The following is a 19,379-nucleotide window of genomic DNA, read 5'->3' as shown; positions in this document are numbered from 1 at the left end:
AACTCTATGGAGTTTTTTTTAGAGGGGACGGGGTTCACCTGTCAAGGATGGGGATGGACCTCTACCTGTTGGAGATTAGGGAGGTGTTGGCCAGGACCCTAAATGTTCAGGGGCATTCACAAATCTGAGAGACCTATTAGGAAGTGGGGGCAGAAAAAAGGAGGGTCAGGTGGCAGTTGGCCTTTTTCCCCCACCTTTTTCCTGGGTGGCAAGGTTTTTAAGTTTTGGCCTGGGTTGGCAGAAGTTTTTGGTTAAGTATAGCTGGGTAGCAAAGGTTCAAAAGTTGTCCCATCCACACATCCTCCTTTTATAGGGTTATCCTGGGGTGGTTGTCTTGGGGTTGTTTGTCTAGTTTTTGGGCCGTTTTCATTTGGGACAGGTGCATAAGGGATTATATGGATGTTGTCGCTTGAAGCAGGTGCAAGCAGGGTTTTTAAATGTTGGCCAGGGTCAGCAGAAGTTTTTGGTTAAGTATTGGGGGTTTGTGAGCAGGGGCAGGGAAAGGGTAGGTAGGTAGCCTAAGTTTCAGGGTAGACGTTTTTTTACAGTTGCAGTAAGGCAGGTAGGGAATGTAGTTTTATTGGAGGGAGAAGTTTTTAACTGAAATACTGTGCAATGTTGTTGTTATGTTAATGCCAGGGTGGAGGAGCATTTGAGGGGATCGTAGGGGTGGGGGGGATAAGGGGTCAGTTATTCGATGTATAGGAATGTTTTTGTTTTGTAAGGCAGTTTGCGAGTTGGTTGAATTCTAATATTCACATGTTTCAATAAAGCGGTTTTTTCCCCACACAAAATGGGTCTCGGTTTAGCTTGCCTTTCCTACCTCCCTCCCAATCTGGTCGCTATATATCAGAACGGGGCCTGCGGGGTAACGGAAATGCTTCTTTTGCCGTGCATATCCGCGGTCAGGTGGCGTCATCGCCACAGTTCGTACCATGTCTCAAAGAATCACGTCTTCTTTCCCTTCTCTAACACTAGAGTTTCCAGAGCGGGACTTTCGGCAACAGAGAGGAGGAAAGCCATGGCTCTCCTGATCGACCCCACTAAAGTTCCCCTCTTATCACTCAGGTCTAGTAACCCCGAGTAACAGCAGTGAAAATAGATTCCCTGCAGCCAGATGTCAGGGAAAAACACAAGTAACAAAACTTTTCCTCAGGCAAAGTCGGTAGACTTTGCTTTTTACACACAGGCGAAAGTATCTGACTACGCTGACAAAATAAAAACAATTAATACCACCTTAAGACTTGCCAGACACAATTGTTGGAACGCCTTTAAACAATTAGCTTCGGGTACATTTGCACATTTGGTGAATCACACCAGAGATGTTCTACATTTAGGAAGTGGCAAAGCGTCAATTTAATTATTGTTTAGTCTCCATCACAACAAAATAAAGGAAGCGTCTCCTTGGGAGACGAAACCAATGACAAGGCTACTTACAGCCGACTAGAGCACTTTTCCAGTTGGAACCATTAAGGCAACTATTTTCGAGGCTGGGAGGTGCAATGTAAATACTTTATAAGTCAGTTATTTTTATTGTATGACAGCTGTGCCTTCATTAAAAAGTTGCAGTACTTGCTGGGAAGAACATCAAGGCTTTTAACAGTTTTTTTTGTATAACATTTTTTAAAATGACAAATATTATGCATTTTTAAAAGACAGAGAAGAAGCGTACCAATCAAGAAAGTACATTATTTTAACAATATTTTGAAAATGGTAGTGACTCTACAAAATGTTTTTAGTTGCTACGGGTGCTCAGTAAAACACACATTACTATAGTTCACATTATATTTTCATTGATCCATGCGGATGACTCGTAGAAACTCCCTCGTTGTGGTGCACACAGAGGGTGGCCATAGAAAGCATCATTAAAAATGGATAAAGCAGAACTTTGGTGCATGCTCGCGTAATTGCTATTGTCGATTGTGTGAAAAAAGTAGCACTCATTAAATGTGGTCAAAATGCCGAAAAGAAAACTGGAGCTGTTAGATGTGTTCTTCCATGGTTTCTGATAAGTAGAGTGGTACCCGTCTGCGCAGCGCATACCTCCTCTTCAATGATATTAAGAGCTATATAAATCCTCATACCATAGAAAGTTTGTACCGTTTTCCAGTGCTGGAAGTGCTAGGAGATCCTAAATGACTACACACTGGAAATTACTCAAGGTTTTTCCTGCACTTTCAATAATATCCACTTGGTGGCGCTTTGTGACTTTTAATACACATCGCTGTGAAATGCTATTCTGTGAGAAGGCTACTTGGGCGTATTAATTAATGAAAAACGTTGATGATTACAGTCAGTTCTCAATCAAACATTGTCTGTGACGAAATAAAATAACTCATGCTTGGTCAAGCAATTATGTTTTGGAGCACCAGCTCTCTGAATGTTCAGTTTTTCTAGTAGAGGCTGTCCAGACATAAACACGAGTAAAAAATGACCACGGCAATTGGAATACATCAATCGGTAGGCTCCAAGGCGCACGAAGCCCAAATAGGTACAGACCTGTCCGACCTCGACCATGCTGTTCTGTAGAGGGAGCTTTCATGTTACAGACGGCACTTCCTGCAGAAATCTGTATCTTTCCCCTGCATACATTTACTTAATTCTATCATCCTTCCAAGTAGTGAAAGCGAGTTTTATTGAACTGGTTTGAGAGCACCACTTTTCTTTGGCTTGTTAAATCAACTGTTTGTCCTACTATAAAACATGGAAGTATTTTCATTCATGTCAAAACAAAATACATCAAATGTGGTCAGCAAGTCGATTTTATATACATTACAAAATATATGTATTTTGCAAGTTTAAAAACCGACGAATACAAAAATAAAGAAATCCACACTTTTGTTTGTTAAGGATGTATGACATTACAACGCATGCATTTACAAAGCATTCCTTTACAACGTAAGTATTACAACGCAGTCCATTACAACGCATAGTGCTTTGGGGTGCTGGATAGTGAATAGTTTAATTTACTATTCCAACTCCAGTCCCCGTGGACACTAGGGAAGGTTATTGGATAGTAAATTAACCTATTCCCTATCCTAGAGAGCCCCCCAGAGCAATGCGTTGTAATAGTTTGCGTTGTAAAAGTTGCGTTGTAAAGGTAGTGCGTTGTAAAAGTTTTGTTGTAAAGGCTGTTCACGGTTTGTTAAGTACCCAACAAAAAAGCTTTTCCTTTCTGGGTAGCAGGGTTTTGCTATTTCACAAAATTACAATAGCTGCAGGTTGGCACATAAGCTCCTACTTTGTATCTACCCAAGTGTGGTTTCAGCCGATATTGCTAACGCCAAACATAGACACCCGCAGGAGCTTGTACCACTGACATTTATAGGTACTTAAGAAAAAAAGAATATATTAATAAAGAGCCCAGCTATTTGCAAAGTCTCTCCAGACTGAGGTCTATATTTATCAATATTTCAGACACCGCAATGCAGCAAGCCATCTTGATGCACTGTGCTGCGTGGAAGGAATGCGCTGTGTTTACCATTAAATGGCACATTCCTGCTCATTACCTGCACTGATGCACAAACTGTTGCCTAGCGCCAATGCAGCGTTGTAGGCAGGATTGTTTTTGTGCAGGAAGGGATACCTTCCTGCATTGTCAGATTCTGCAGTACACTTAGAAAGAGGAAACAACAAGAAGAAATAAATATATATTTCCTCATTGCACCTCTGGAAGGGAGGTGTACAATTCTGACACCTTCACAGGTTTACCAGTTTTGGCAAATCTGGGAATGTGTCAGAATGCATGGGTGGATGAGTGGGAACATCCATGGTCCACTCATGGCACGTTTCCCTGCTGCAGAGCAACGCAAGGCAGAGATTTGCGCTGTGTTACTCTAGGTTTATCAAGCCACGCAGGGTCATGCAAAGTGGCCTTGTGTGGCTTGATAAAACTCCTTTAGGATTTGCATCACACTTGCGTCCCCTTGTGTGCTGCAAGGGCGACACAAAACCTTGCTTAACATGGGACATAGTTTATTTCTCAATAAACAGAAATAAACAAAAGGAACCAGGACAAAATAAAAGAAAAAACCCAAGTTTCACAAATATTTGACCTTGTATCAAAAACATGAGAAACCAAATCCTATGAAAAACTATGTATTCAACGACCAATTTATATCGCTCTGAACACGTGCCGTACAGCTGATACAGCTGATACTTTACCTAGTCAAATTGTGTGTTTGTTGGACCACATAAATGTCAAAACTGTGCAAGACTGAATCTAAACACACCATCAGGATATGTTGGCCTATGTCCTGCTAGCTCACAGTGCACCACGTGTACCAAATACCTGACAAGGTAACAGATGGATTGTGCAAACTCCGAACATGACAACCATGACTCTATAAGGATATTGTGGTAACATTTCTTGTAATCTTTTCATTTGGTTACTTATGCATTTCCCAAGAGGTCCAGATGATATACACAGTAAAGTGTTGAGGTAGGTCGCTCCCTCACCACACAGCTCCGCCTGTGTTTCCCTGCCCCAGCTGCCTCTGCTGAGGAAGTTCGAGACCCTCCTACACCCGCAGGCTACCACCTGCGCCTCATCCCTGGTGGCCAGTGGTAGGCTGTAGGTATGTTCATCTTCCGCTTTATTGTTTTATTGTATTGCCTGTATTTCATTGTTGTGTCTGCTGTTGTTCTGTCTGTCCCCGCTGCCTGTTCGTGGTCCGTGCCCGTTTTCCTCCCTCTGTTCCCCTTGCTGTCCCCATGTCTCTCTGCCCGGTTTTTCCTTCTCTACCCCTCGCTCCCCCTGTGTCTCTGCCTGGTTTTTCCTCTGTACCCCTCGCTGCCCCCGTGTATCTCACCCGGTTTTCCCTTCTGCTCCCCTTGCTGCCCCCGTGCCTCTCTACCCGTTTTTGTCTTCTGTTTCTCAGCTGCCCCTGTATTCTTGTGCCCTTTTTGTGCCACTTTTTCCCCTGTATTTCTGTGCCCTCTTGCTTCTGTGATACTCATTTTTCCTGTATTTCTGTGCCCTTTTTGCCTTCTGTGCCACTCATTTTCACTGTATTTCTGTGCCCTCTTGCCTTCTGTGCCACTCGTTTTTTTACTGTATTTCTGTGCCCTCTTGCCTCTCTGACACTCATTTGTCCTGTGTTTCTGTGCTCTTTTTGCCTTCTGTGCCACTTGTTTCTTCCCTGTATTTCTGTGCCCTCTTGCCTTTGTGGCACTAATTTTTCCTGTGTTTCTGTACCCTTTTCGCCTTGTGTGTCACTCGTTTTTTTCCTGTATTTCTGTGCCCTCTTGCCTCTGTGACGCTCATTTTTCCAGTGTTTCTGTGCCCTTTTTGCCTTCTGTGTCACTCGTTTTTTCCTTGTATTTCTGTGCCCTCTTGCCTTCTGTGCCACTCATTTTTTCCCTGTATTTCTGTGCCCTTTTTGTCTTCTGTGACACTCGTTTTTCCTGTATTTCTGTGCCCTCTTGCCTTCTGTGCCACTCGTTTTTTTACTGTATTTCTGTGCCCTCTTGCCTCTCTGACACTCATTTGTCCTGTGTTTCTGTGCTCTTTTTGCCTTCTGTGCCACTTGTTTCCTCCCTGTATTTCTGTGCCCTCTTGCCTTTGTGGCACTAATTTTTCCTGTGTTTCTGTACCCTTTTCGCCTTGTGTGTCACTCGTTTTTTTCCAGTATTTCTGTGCCCTCTTGCCTCTGTGACGCTCATTTTTCCAGTGTTTCTGTGCCCTTTTTGCCTTCTGTGTCACTCGTTTTTTCCTTGTATTTCTGTGCCCTCTTGCCTTCTGTGCCACTCATTTTTTCCCTGTATTTCTGTGCCCTTTTTGTCTTCTGTGACACTCGTTTTTCCTGGATTTCTGTGCCCTCTTGCCTTCTGTGCCACTCGTTTTTTTACTGTATTTCTGTGCCCTCTTGCCTCTCTGACACTCATTTGTCCTGTGTTTCTGTGCTCTTTTTGCCTTCTGTGCCACTTGTTTCTTCCCTGTATTTCTGTGCCCTCCTGCCTTCTGTGCCACTCATTTTTCCCTGTATTTCTGTGCCCTCTTGTCTCTGTGACACTCATTTTTCCTGTGCTTCTGTGCCCTTTTTGCCTTCTGGCCACTCGTTTTCCCTCGATCTTGTGCCCTTTCTGCCTCTGTGCCACTCGCTTCCCTTGTTTTTTGTGCCCTTTTGCCTTCTGTTCCCTCGTCGTCCCTCACTGCCCCCGCCGCTGCATCCCCTGTGGCCCGCCCCTCCTGACTGCCCACTGCCCACTCGCTGCCCCCGCCTCCCGCCTCCCAGATGCTCCTCCCTCCCACCTCCCCATATATGGCGGCCGCTGTGCGGTGAGGAGAGCGACCCTTGACCACACCAGGTAGGTCGCTCTCTCACCACACAGCTACGCCTGTGTGTCCCTGCCCCAGCTGCCGCTGCTGAGGAAGTTCGAGGCCCTCCACCACCCGCAGGCTACCACCTGCGCCTCATCCCTGGTGGCCAGTGGTAGGAAGTAGGTTTGTTCATCTTCCGCTTTATTGTTTTATTGTATTGCCTGTATTTCATTGTTGTGTCTGTGACTGCTGTTGTTCTGTCTTCCCCCGCTGCCTGTTCGTGGTCCGTGCCCATTTTCCTCCCTCTGTTCCCCTTGCTGTATCAGTGTCTCTCAGCCCGGTTTTTCCTTCTGTACCCCTCGCTGCCCCAGTGTCTCTGCCCGGTTTTTCCTTCTCTACCCCTCGCTGCCCCGTGTCTCTGCCCTGTTTTTCCTTCTGTACCCCTTGCTGCCCCGTGTCTCTCAGCCCCGTTTTCCCTTCTGTTCCCCTCGTTGCCCCGGTGTCTGTGCCTGGTTTTTCCTCTGTACCCCTCGCTGCCCCCGTGTATCTCACCCCGGTTTTCCCTTCTGTTCCCCTTGCTGCCCCCGTGCCTCTCTGCCCGTTTTTGTCTTCTGTTTCTCAGCTGCCACTGTATTCTTGTGCCCTTTTTGCCTTCCGTGCCACTCATTTTTTCCCTGTATTTCTGTGCCCTCTTGCCTTCTGTGCCACTCATTTTTCCCTGTATTTCTGTGCCCTCTTGCCTTCTGTGCCACTCGTTTTTTTACTGTATTTCTGTGCCCTCTTGCCTCTCTGACACTCATTTGTCCCGTGTTTCTGTGCTCTTTTTGCCTTCTGTGCCACATGTTTCTTCCCTGTATTTCTGTGCCCTCTTGCCTTCTGTGTCACTCGTTTTTTCCTTGTATTTCTGTGCCCTCTTGCCTTCTGTGCCACTCGTTTTTCCCTGTATTTCTGTGCCCTTTTTGTCTTCTGTGACACTCGTTTTTCCTGTATTTCTGTGCCCTCTTGCCTTCTGCGCCACTCGTTTTTTCCCTGTATTTTTGTGCCCTCTTGCCTCAGTGACACTCGTTTTCCTGTGTTTCTGTGCCCTTTTTGCCTTCTGTGCCACTCGTTTTCTCCCTGTATTTCTGTGCCCTCCTGCCTTCTGTGCCACTCGTTTTTTCCCTGTATTTCTGTGCCCTCTTGTCTCTGAGACACTCGTTTTTCCTGTGCTTCTGTGCCCTTTTTGCCTTCTGGCCACTTGTTTTCCCTCGATCTTGTGCCCTTTCTGCCTCTGTGCCACTCGCTTTCCCTTGTTTTTTGTGCCCTTTTGCCTTCTGTTCCCTCGTCGTCCCACACTGCCCCCGCAGCTGCATCCCCTGTTGCCCGCCCCCCCTGACTGCCCACTGCCCATTCGCTGCCCCCGCCTCCCAGATGCTCCTCCCTCCCACCTTCCCATATATGGCGGCCGCTGTGCGGTGAGGAGAGCGACCCTTGACCCCACCAGGTAGGTCGCTCTCTCACCACACAGCTATGCCTGTGTGTCCCTGCCCCAGCTGCCGCTGCTGAGGAAGTTTGAGGCCCTCCACCACCCGCAGGCTACCACCTGCGCCTCATCCCTGGTGGCCAGTGGTAGGAAGTAGGTTTGTTCATCTTCCGCTTTATTGTTTTATTGTATTGCCTGTATTTCATTGTTGTGTCTGTGACTGCTGTTGTTCTGTCTTCCCCCGCTGCCTGTTCGTGGCCCGTGCCCATTTTCCTCCCTCTGTTCCCCTTGCTGTCCCCGTGTCTCTCAGCCCGGTTTTTCCTTCTGTACCCCTCACTGCCCCAGTGTCTCTGCCCGGTTTTTCCTTCTCTACCCCTCGCTGCCCCCGTGTCTCTGCCCAGTTTTTCCTTCTGTACCCCTTGCTGCCCCGTGTCTCTCAGCCCGGTTTTCCCTTCTGTTCCCCTCGTTGCCCCCGTGTCTGTGCCTGGTTTTTCCTCTGTACCCCTTGCTGCCCCCGTGTATCTCACCCCGGTTTTCCCTTCTGTTCCCCTTGCTGCCCCCGTGCCTCTCTGCCCGTTTTTGTCTTCTGTTTCTCAGCTGCCCCTGTATTCTTGTGCCCTTTTTGTCTTCCGTGCCACTCATTTTTTCCCTGTATTTCTGTGCCCTCTTGCCTTCTGTGACACTCGTTTTTCCTGTATTTCTGTGCCCTTTTTGCCTTCTGTGCCACTCATTTTTCCCTGTATTTCTGTGCCCTCTTGCCTTCTGTGCCACTCGTTTTTTTACTGTATTTCTGTGCCCTCTTGCCTCTGTGACACTCGTTTGTCCTGTGTTTCTGTGCCATTTTTGCCTTCTGTGCCACTAGTTTTTTCCCTGTATTTCTGTGCCCTCTTGCCTCTGTGACACTCGTTTTTCCTGTGTTTCTGTGCCCTTTTCGCCTTCTGTGTCACTCGTTTTTCCCTGTATTTCTGTGCCCTCTTGCCTCTGTGACACTCATTTTTCCAGTGTTTCTGTGCCCTTTTTTCCTTCTGTGCCACTCGTTTTTTCCCTGTATTTCTGAGCCCTTTTTGTCTTATGTGAAACTCGTTTTTCCTGTATTTCTGTGCCCTCTTGCCTTCTGTGCCACTCGTTTTTCCCCTATATTTTTTTGCCCTCTTGCCTCAGTGACACTCGTTTTTCCTGTGTTTCTGTGCCCTTTTTGCCTTCTGTGCCACTCGTTTTTCCCTGTATTTCTGTGCCCTCCTGCCTTCTGTGCCACTCGTTTTTCCCCTGTATTTCTGTGCCCTCTTGTCTCTGTGACACTCATTTTTCCTGTGCTTCTGTGCCCTTTTTGCCTTCTGGCCACTCGTTGTCCCTCGATCTTGTGCCCTTTCTGCCTCTGTGCCACTCGCTTTCCCTTGTTTTTTGTGCCCTTTTGCCTTCTGTTCCCTCGTCGTCCCTCACTGCCCCAGCCGCTGCATCCCCTGTGGCCCGCCCCCCTGACTGCCCACTGCCCATTCGCTGCCCCCGCCTCCCGCCTCCCAGATGCTCCTCCCTCCCACCTCCCCATATATGGCGGCCGCTGTTCGGTGAGGAGAGCGACCCTTGACCCCACCACGTAGGTCGCTCTCTCACCACACAGCTACGCCTGTGTGTCCCCGCCCCAGCTGCCGCTGCTGAGGAAGTTCGAGGCCCTCCACCACCCGCAGGCTACCACCTGCGCCTCATCCTTGGTGGCCAGTGGTAGGAAGTAGGTTTGTTCATCTTCCGCTTTATTGTTGTATTGTATTGCCTGTATTTCATTGTTGTGTCTGTGACTGCTGTTGTTCTGTCTTCCCCCGCTGCCTGTTCGTGGTCGGTGCCCATTTTCCTCCCTCTGTTCCCCTTGCTGTCCCCGTGTCTCTCAGCCCGGTTTTTCCTTCTGTACCCCTCGCTGCCCCAGTGTCTCTGCCCGGTTTTTCCTTCTCTACCCCTCGCTGCCCCCCTGTCTCTGCCCAGTTTTTCCTTCTGTACCCCTTGCTGCCCCGTGTCTCTCAGCCCGGTTTTCCCTTCTGTTCCCCTCGTTGCCCCCGTGTCTCTGCCTGGTTTTTCTTCTGTACCCCTCGCTGCCCCCGTGTATCTCACCCCGGTTTTCCCTTCTGTTTCCCTTGCTGCCCCCGTGCCTCTCTGCCCGTTTTTGTCTTCTGTTTCTCAGCTGCCCCTGTATTCTTGTGCCCTTTTTGCCTTCCGTGCCACTCATTTTTTCCCTGTATTTCTGTGCCCTCTTGCCTTCTGTGACACTCGTTTTTCCTGTATTTCTGTGCCCTTTTTGCCTTCTGTGCCACTCGTTTTTTAACTGTATTTCTGTGCCCTCTTACCTCTGTGACACTCGTTTTTCCTGTGTTTCTGTGCCCTTTTCGCCTTCTGTGTCACTCATTTTTTCCCTGTATTTCTGTGCCCTCTTGCCTCTGTGACACTCATTTTTCCAGTGTTTCTGTGCCCTTTTCACCTTCTGTGCCACTCGTTTTTTCCCTGTATTTCAGAGACCTTTTTGTCTTATGTGAAACTCGTTTTTCCTGTATTTCTGTGCCCTCTTGCCTTCTGTGCCACTCGTTTTTTCCCTGTATTTTTTTGCCCTCTTGCCTCAGTGACATTCGTTTTTCCTGTGTTTCTGTGCCCTTTTTGCCTTCTGTGCCACTCGTTTTTTCCCTGTATTTCTGTGCCCTCCTGCCTTCTGTGCCTCTCGTTTTTTCCCTGTATTTCTGTGCCCTCTTGTCTCTGTGACACTCATTTTTCCTGTGCTTCTGTGCCCTTTTTGCATTCTGGCCACTCGTTGTCCCTCGATCTTGTGCCCTTTATGCCTCTGTGCCACTCGCTTTCCCTTGTTTTTGTGCCCTTTTGCCTTCTGTTCCCTCGTCGTCCCTCACTGACCCCGCCGCTGCATCCCCTGTGGCCCGCCCCCCCCTGACTGCCCACTGCCCATTCGCTGCCCCCACCTCCCGCCTCCCAGATGCTCCTCCCTCCCACCTCCCCATATATGGCGGCCGCTGTGCGGTGAGGAGAGCGACCCTTGACCCCACCAGGTAGGTCGCTCTCTCACCACACAGCTACGCCTGTGTGTCCCTGCCCCAGCTGCCGCTGCTGAGGAAGTTCGAGGCCCTCCACCACCCGCAGGCTACCACCTGCGCCTCATCCCTGGTGGCCAGTGGTAGGAAGTAGGTTTGTTCATCTTCCGCTTTATTGTTTTATTGTATTGCCTGTATTTCATTGTTGTGTCTGTGACTGCTGTTGTTCTGTCTTCCCCCGCTGCCTGTAGGTGGCCCGTGCCCATTTTCCTCCCTCTGTTCCCCTTGCTGTCCCCGTGTCTCTCAGCCCGGTTTTTCCTTCTGTACCCCTCGCTGCCCCAGTGTCTCTGCCCGGTTTTTCCTTCTCTACCCCTCGCTGCCCCCGTGTCTCTGCCCAGTTTTTCATTCTGTAACCCTTGCTGCCCCGTGTCTCTCAGCCTGGTTTTCCCTTCTGTTCCCCTCATTGCCCCCGTGTCTCTGCCTGGTTTTTCCTCTGTACCCCTCTCTGCCCCCGTGTATCTCACCCCGGTTTTCCCTTCTGTTCCCCTTGCTGCCCCCGTGCCTCTCTGCCCGTTTTTGTCTTCTGTTTCTCAGCTGTCCCTGTATTCTTGTGCCCTTTTTGCCTTCCGTGCCACTCATTTTTTCCCTGTATTTCTGTGCCCTCTTGCCTTCTGTGACACTCGTTTTTCCTGTATTTTTGTGCCCTTTTTGCCTTCTGTGCCACTCATTTTTCCCTGTATTTCTGTGACCTCTTGCCTTCTGTGCCACTCGTTTTTTTACTGTATTTCTGTGCCCTCTTGCCTCTGTGACACTCGTTTGTCCTGTGTTTCTGTGCCATTTTTGCCTTCTGTGCCACTAGTTTTCCCCCTGTATTTCTGTGCCCTCTTGCCTCTGTGACACTCGTTTTTCCTGTGTTTCTGTGCCCTTTTCGCCTTCTCTGTCACTCGTTTTTTCCCTGTATTTCTGTGCCCTCTTGCCTCTGTGACACTCATTTTTCCAGTGTTTCTGTGCCCTTTTTGCCTTCTGTGCCACTCGTTTTTTCCCTGTATTTCTGAGCCCTATTTGTCTTATGTGAAACTCGTTTTTCCTGTATTTCTGTGCCCTCTTGCCTTCTGTGCCACTCGTTTTTCCCTGTATTTTTTTGCCCTCTTGCCTCAGTGACACTCGTTTTTCCTGTGTTTCTTTGCCCTTTTTTCCTTCTGTGCCACTCGTTTTTTCCCTGTATTTCTGTGCCCTCCTGCCTTCTGTGCCACTCGTTTTTTCCCTGTATTTCTGTGCCCTCTTGTCTCTGTGACACTCAGTTTTCCTGTGGTTCTGTACCCTTTTTGCCTTCTGGCCACTCGTTTTCCCTCGATCTTGTGCCCTTTCTGCCTCTGTGCCACTCGCTTTCCCTTGTTTTTTGTGCCCTTTGGCCTACTGTTCCCTCGTCGTCCCTCACTGCCCCCGCCGCTGCATCCCCTGCGGCCCACCCCCCTGACTGCCCACTGCCCATTCGCTGCCCCCGCCTCCCGCCTCCCAGATGCTCCTCCCTCCCACCTCCCTATATATGGCGGCCGCTGTGGGGTGAGGAGAGCGACCCTTGACCCCACCAGGTAGGTCGCTCTCTCACCACACAGCTACGCCTGTGTGTCCCTGCCCCAGCTGCCGCTGCTGAGGAAGTTCGAAGCCCTCCACCACCCGCAGGCTACCACCTGCGCCTCATACCTGGTGGCCACTGGTAGGCTGTAGGTTTGTTCATCTTCCGCTTTATTGTTTTATTGTATTGCCTGTATTTCATTGTTGTGTCTGCTGTTGTTCTGTCTGTCCCCGCTGCCTGTTTGTGGTCCGTGCCCGTTTTCCTCCCTCTGTTCCCCTCGCTGTCCCCATGTCTCTCTGCCCGGTTTTTCCTTCTCTACCCCTCGCTGCCCCCGTGTCTCTGCCTGGTTTTTCCTCTGTACCCCTCGCTGCCCCCGTGTTACTCACCCCGGTTTTCCCTTCTGTTCCCCTTGCTGCCCCCGTGCCTCTCTACCCGTTTTTTTCTTCTGTTTCTCAGCTGCCCCTGTATTTTTGTGCCCTTTTTGCCTTCCGTGCCACTCATTTTTTCCCTGTATTTCTGTGCCCTCTTGCTTCTGTGATACTCGTTTTTCCTGTATTTCTGTGCCCTTTTTGCCTTCTGTGCCACTCATTTTTCCCTGTTTTTCTGTGCCCTCTTGCCTTCTGTGCTACTCTTTTTTTACTGTATTTCTGTGCCCTCTTGCCTCTCTGACACTCATTTATCCTGTGTTTCTGTGCTCTTTTTGCCTTCTGTGCCACATATTTCTTCCCTGTATTTCTGTGCCCTCTTGCCTCTGTGGCACTAATTTTTCTTGTGTTTCTGTGCCCTTTTCGCCTTCTGTGTCACTCGTTTTTTCCCTGTATTTTTGTGCCCTTTTGCCTCTGTGACGCTCATTTTTTCAGTGTTTCTGTGCCCTTTTTGCCTTCTGTGTCACTCAATTTTTCCTTGTATTTCTGTGCCCTCTTGCCTTCTGTGCCACTCGTTTTTTCCCTGTATTTCTGTGCCCTTTTTGTCTTCTGTGACACTCGTTTTTCCTGTACTTCTGTGCCCTCTTGCCTACTGTGCCACTCGTTTTTTCCCTGTATTTTTGTGCCCTCTTGCCTCTGTGACACTCATTTTTCCAGTGTTTCTGTGCCCTCTTGCCTACTGTGCCACTCGTTTTTTCCCTGTATTTTTTTGCCCTCTTGCCTCAGTGACACTCGTTTTTCCTGTGTTTCTGTGCCCTTTTTGTCTTCTGTGCCAATCGTTTTTTCCCTGTATTTCTGTGCCCTCCTGCCTTCTGTGCCACTCGCTTTTCCCCTGTATTTCTGTGCCCTCTTGTCTCTGTGACACTCATTTTTCATGTGCTTCTGTGCCCTTTTTGCCTTCTGGCCACTCGTTGTCCCTCGATCTTGTGCCCTTTTTGCCTCTGTGCCACTCGCTTTCCCTTGTTTTTTGTGCCCTTTTGCCTTCTGTTCCCTCGTAGTCCCACACTGCCCCCGCAGCTGCATCCCCTGTGGCCCGCCCCCCCTGACTGCCCACTGCCCATTCGCTGCCCCCGCCTCCCGCCTCCCAGATGCTCCTCTCTCCCACCTCCCCATATATGGCGGCCGCTGTGCGGTGAGGAGAGCGACCCTTGACCCCACCAGGTAGGTCGCTCTCTCACCACACAGCTACGCCTGTGTGTCCCTGCCCCAGCTGCCGCTGCTGAGGAAGTTTGAGGCCCTCCACCACCCGCAGACTGCCACCTGCGCCTCATCCCTGGTGGCCAGTGGTAGGAAGTAGGTTTGTTCATCTACCGCTTTATTGTTTTATTGTATTGCCTGTATTTCATTGTTGTGTCTGTGACTGCTGTTGTTCTGTCTTCCCCCGCTGCCTGTTCGTGGTCCGTGCCCATTTTCCTCCCTCTGTTCCCCTTGCTGTCCCCGTGTCTCTCAGCCCGGTTTTTCCTTCTGTACCCCTCGCTGCCCCAGTGTCTCTGCCCGGTTTTTCCTTCTCTACCCCTCGCTGCCCCTGTGTCTCTGCCCAGTTTTTCCTTCTGTACCCCTTGCTGCCCCGTGTCTCTCAGCCCGGTTTTCCCTTCTGCTCCCCTCGTTGCCCCCGTGTCTGTGCCTGGTTTTTCCTCTGTACCCCTCGCTGCCCCCGTGTATCTCACCCCGGTTTTCCCTTCTGTTCCCCTTGCTGCCCCCGTGCCTCTCTGCCCGTTTTTGTGTTCTGTTTCTCAGCTGTCCCTGTATTCTTGTGCCCTTTTTGCCTTCCGTGCCACTCATTTTTTCCCTGTATTTCTGTGCCCTCTTGCCTTCTGTGACACTCGTTTTTCCTGTATTTCTGTGCCCTTTTTGCCTTCTGTGCCACTCATTTTTCCCTGTATTTCTGTGACCTCTTGCCTTCTGTGCCACTCGTTTTTTTACTGTATTTCTGTGCCCTCTTGCCTCTGTGACACTCGTTTGTCCTGTGTTTCTGTGCCATTTTTGCCTTCTGTGCCACTAGTTTTTTCCCTGTATTTCTGTGCCCTCTTGCCTCTGTGACACTCGTTTTTCCTGTGTTTCTGTGCCATTTTCGCCTTCTCTGTCACTCGTTTTTTCCCTGTATTTCTGTGCCCTCTTGCCTCTGTGACACTCATTTTTCCAGTGTTTCTGTGCCCTTTTTGCCTTCTGTGCCACTCGTTTTTTCCCTGTATTTCTGAGCCCTATTTGTCTTATGTGAAACTCGTTTTTCCTGTATTTCTGTGCCCTCTTGCCTTCTGTGCCACTCGTTTTTCCCTGTATTTTTTTGCCCTCTTGCCTCAGTGACACTCGTTTTTCCTGTGTTTCTGTGCCCTTTTTTCCTTCTGTGCCACTCGTTTTTTCCCTGTATTTCTGTGCCCTCCTGCCTTCTGTGCCACTCGTTTTTTCCCTGTATTTCTGTGCCCTCTTGTCTCTGTGACACTCAGTTTTCCTGTGGTTCTGTACCCTTTTTGCCTTCTGGCCACTCGTTTTCCCTCGATCTTGTGCCCTTTCTGCCTCTGTGCCACTCGCTTTCCCTTGTTTTTTGTGCCCTTTTGCCTACTGTTCCCTCGTCGTCCCTCACTGCCCCCGCCGCTGCATCCCCTGCGGCCCACCCCCCTGACTGCCCACTGCCCATTCGCTGCCCCCGCCTCCCGCCTCCCAGATGCTCCTCCCTCCCACCTCCCTATATATGGCGGCCGCTGTGGGGTGAGGAGAGCGACCCTTGACCCCACCAGGTAGGTCGCTCTCTCACCACACAGCTACGCCTGTGTGTCCCTGCCCCAGCTGCCGCTGCTGAGGAAGTTCGAAGCCCTCCACCACCCGCAGGCTACCACCTGCGCCTCATACCTGGTGGCCAGTGGTAGGCTGTAGGTTTGTTCATCTTCCGCTTTATTGTTTTATTGTATTGCCTGTATTTCATTGTTGTGTCTGCTGTTGTTCTGTCTGTCCCCGCTGCCTGTTTGTGGTCTGTGCCCGTTTTCCTCCCTCTGTTCCCCTCGCTGTCCCCATGTCTCTCTGCCCGGTTTTTCCTTCTCTACCCCTCGCTGCCCCCGTGTCTCTGCCTGGTTTTTCCTCTGTACCCCTCGCTGCCCCCGTGTTACTCACCCCGGTTTTCCCTTCTGTTCCCCTTGCTGCCCCCGTGCCTCTCTACCCGTTTTTTTCTTCTGTTTCTCAGCTGCCCCTGTATTTTTGCGCCCTTTTTGCCTTCCGTGCCACTCATTTTTTCCCTGTATTTCTGTGCCCTCTTGCTTCTGTGATACTCGTTTTTCCTGTATTTCTGTGCCCTTTTTGCCTTCTGTGCCACTCATTTTTCCCTGTTTTTCTGTGCCCTCTTGCCTTCTGTGCTACTCTTTTTTTACTGTATTTCTGTGCCCTCTTGCCTCTCTGACACTCATTTATCCTGTGTTTCTGTGCTCTTTTTGCCTTCTGTGCCACATATTTCTTCCCTGTATTTCTGTGCCCTCTTGCCTCTGTGGCACTAATTTTTCTTGTGTTTCTGTGCCCTTTTCGCCTTCTGTGTCACTCGTTTTTTCCCTGTATTTTTGTGCCCTTTTGCCTCTGTGACGCTCATTTTTTCAGTGTTTCTGTGCCCTTTTTGCCTTCTGTGTCACTCAATTTTTCCTTGTATTTCTGTGCCCTCTTGCCTTCTGTGCCACTCGTTTTTTCCCTGTATTTCTGTGCCCTTTTTGTCTTCTGTGACACTCGTTTTTCCTGTACTTCTGTGCCCTCTTGCCTACTGTGCCACTCGTTTTTTCCCTGTATTTTTGTGCCCTCTTGCCTCTGTGACACTCATTTTTCCAGTGTTTCTGTGCCCTCTTGCCTACTGTGCCACTCGTTTTTTCCCTGTATTTTTTTGCCCTCTTGCCTCAGTGACACTCGTTTTTCCTGTGTTTCTGTGCCCTTTTTGTCTTCTGTGCCAATCGTTTTTTCCCTGTATTTCTGTGCCCTCCTGCCTTCTGTGCCACTCGCTTTTCCCCTGTATTTCTGTGCCCTCTTGTCTCTGTGACACTCATTTTTCCTGTGCTTCTGTGCCCTTTTTGCCTTCTGGCCACTCGTTGTCCCTCGATCTTGTGCCCTTTCTGCCTCTGTGCCACTCGCTTTCCCTTGTTTTTTGTGCCCTTTTGCCTTCTGTTCCCTCGTAGTCCCACACTGCCCCCGCAGCTGCATCCCCTGTGGCCTGCCCCCCCTGACTGCCCACTGCCCATTCGCTGCCCCCGCCTCCCGCCTCCCAGATGCTCCTCTCTCCCACCTCCCCATATATGGCGGCCGCTGTGCGGTGAGGAGAGCGACCCTTGACCCCACCAGGTAGGTCGCTCTCTCACCACACAGCTACGCCTGTGTGTCCCTGCCCCAGCTGCCGCTGCTGAGGAAGTTTGAGGCCCTCCACCACCCGCAGACTGCCACCTGCGCCTCATCCCTGGTGGCCAGTGGTAGGAAGTAGGTTTGTTCATCTACCGCTTTATTGTTTTATTGTATTGCCTGTATTTCATTGTTGTGTCTGTGACTGCTGTTGTTCTGTCTTCCCCCGCTGCCTGTTCGTGGTCCGTGCCCATTTTCCTCCCTCTGTTCCCCTTGCTGTCCCCGTGTCTCTCAGCCCGGTTTTTCCTTCTGTACCCCTCGCTGCCCCAGTGTCTCTGCCCGGTTTTTCCTTCTCTACCCCTCGCTGCCCCTGTGTCTCTGCCCAGTTTTTCCTTCTGTACCCCTTGCTGCCCCGTGTCTCTCAGCCCGGTTTTCCCTTCTGCTCCCCTCGTTGCCCCCGTGTCTGTGCCTGGTTTTTCCTCTGTACCCCTCGCTGCCCCCGTGTATCTCACCCCGGTTTTCCCTTCTGTTCCCCTTGCTGCCCCCGTGCCTCTCTGCCCGTTTTTGTCTTCTGTTTCTCAGCTGCCCCTGTATTCTTGTGCCCTTTTTGCCTTCCGTGCCACTCATTTTTTCCCTGTATTTCTGTGCCCTCTTGCCTTCTGTGACACTCGTTTTTCCTGTATTTCTGTGCCCTTTTTGCCTTCTGTGCCACTCATTTTTCCCTGTATTTCTGTGCCCTCTTGCCTTCTGTGCCACTCGTTTTTTAACTGTATTTCTGTGCCCTCTTACCTCTGTGACACTCGTTTTTCCTGTGTTTCTGTGCCCTTTTCGCCTTCTGTGTCACTCATTTTTTCCCTGTATTTCTGTGCCCTCTTGCCTCTGTGACACTCATTTTTCCAGTGTTTCTGTGCCCTTTTCGCCTTCTGTGCCACTCGTTTTTTCCCTGTATTTCTGAGACCTTTTTGTCTTATGTGAAACTCGTTTTTCCTGTATTTCTGTGCCCTCTTGCCTTCTGTGCCACTCGTTTTTTCCCTGTATTTCTGTGCCCTCCTGCCTACTGTGCCACTCGTTTTTTCCCTGTATTTCTGTGCCCTCTTGTCTCTGTGACACTCATTTTTCCTGTGCTTCTGTGCCCTTTTTGCCTTCTGGCCACTCGTTGTCCCTCGATCTTGTGCCCTTTATGCCTCTGTGCCACTCGCTTTCCCTTGTTTTTTGTGCCCTTTTGCCTTCTGTTCCCTCGTCGTCCCTCACTGCCCCCGCCGCTGCATCCCCTGTGGCCCGCCCCCCCTGACTGCCCACTGCCCATTCGCTGCCCCCACGTCCCGCCTCCCAGATGCTCCTCCCTCCCACCTCCCCATATATGGCGGCCGCTCTGCGGTGAGGAGAGCGACCCTTGACCCCACCAGGTAGGTCGCTCTCTCACCACAGAGCTACGCCTGTGTGTCCCTGCCCCAGCTGCCGCTGCTGAGGAAGTTCGAGGCCCTCCGCCACCCGCAGGCTACCACCTGCGCCTCATCCCTGGTGGCCAGTGGTAGGAAGTAGGTTTGTTCATCTTCCGCTTTATTGTTTTATTGTATTGCCTGTATTTCATTGTTGTGTCTGTGACTGCTGTTGTTCTGTCTTCCCCCGCTGCCTGTTCGTGGCCCGTGCCCATTTTCCTCCCTCTGTTCCCCTTGCTGTCCCCGTGTCTCTCAGCCCGGTTTTTCCTTCTGTACCCCTCGCTGCCCCAGTGTCTCTGCCCGGTGTTTCCTTCTCTACCCCTCGCTGCCCCCGTGTCTCTGCCCAGTTTTTCCTTCTGTAACCCTTGCTGCCCCGTGTCTCTCAGCCCGGTTTTCCCTTCTGTTCCCCTCATTGCCCCCGTGTCTCTGCCTGGTTTTTCCTCTGTACCCCTCTCTGCCCCCGTGTATCTCACCCCGGTTTTCCCTTCTGTTCCCCTTGCTGCCCCCGTGCCTCTCTGCCCATTTTTGTCTTCTGTTTCTCAGCTGCCCCTGTATTCTTGTGCCCTTTTTGCCTTCCGCGCCACTCATTTTTTCCATGTATTTCTGTGCCCTCTTGCCTTCTGTGACACTCGTTTTTCCTGTATTTCTGTGCCCTTTTTGCCTTCTGTGCCACTCATTTTTCCCAGTATTTCTGTGCCCTCTTGCCTTCTGTGCCACTCGTTTTTTTACTGTATTTCTGTGCCCTCTTGCCTCTGTGACACTCGTTTGTCCTGTGTTTCTGTGCCATTTTTGCCTTCTGTGCCACTAGTTTTTTCCCTGTATTTCTGTGCCCTCTTGCCTCTGTGACACTCGTTTTTCCCGTGTTTCTGTGCCCTTTTCGCCTTCTCTGTCACTCG

This window comes from Lissotriton helveticus, chromosome 3_1 (assembly GCF_964261635.1).
Source record: "Lissotriton helveticus chromosome 3_1, aLisHel1.1, whole genome shotgun sequence".
Taxonomy (NCBI): Eukaryota; Metazoa; Chordata; class Amphibia; order Caudata; family Salamandridae; genus Lissotriton; species Lissotriton helveticus.
The sequence above is the reverse complement of the archived record's forward strand: the minus strand, read 5'-3'. Positions refer to the sequence as shown.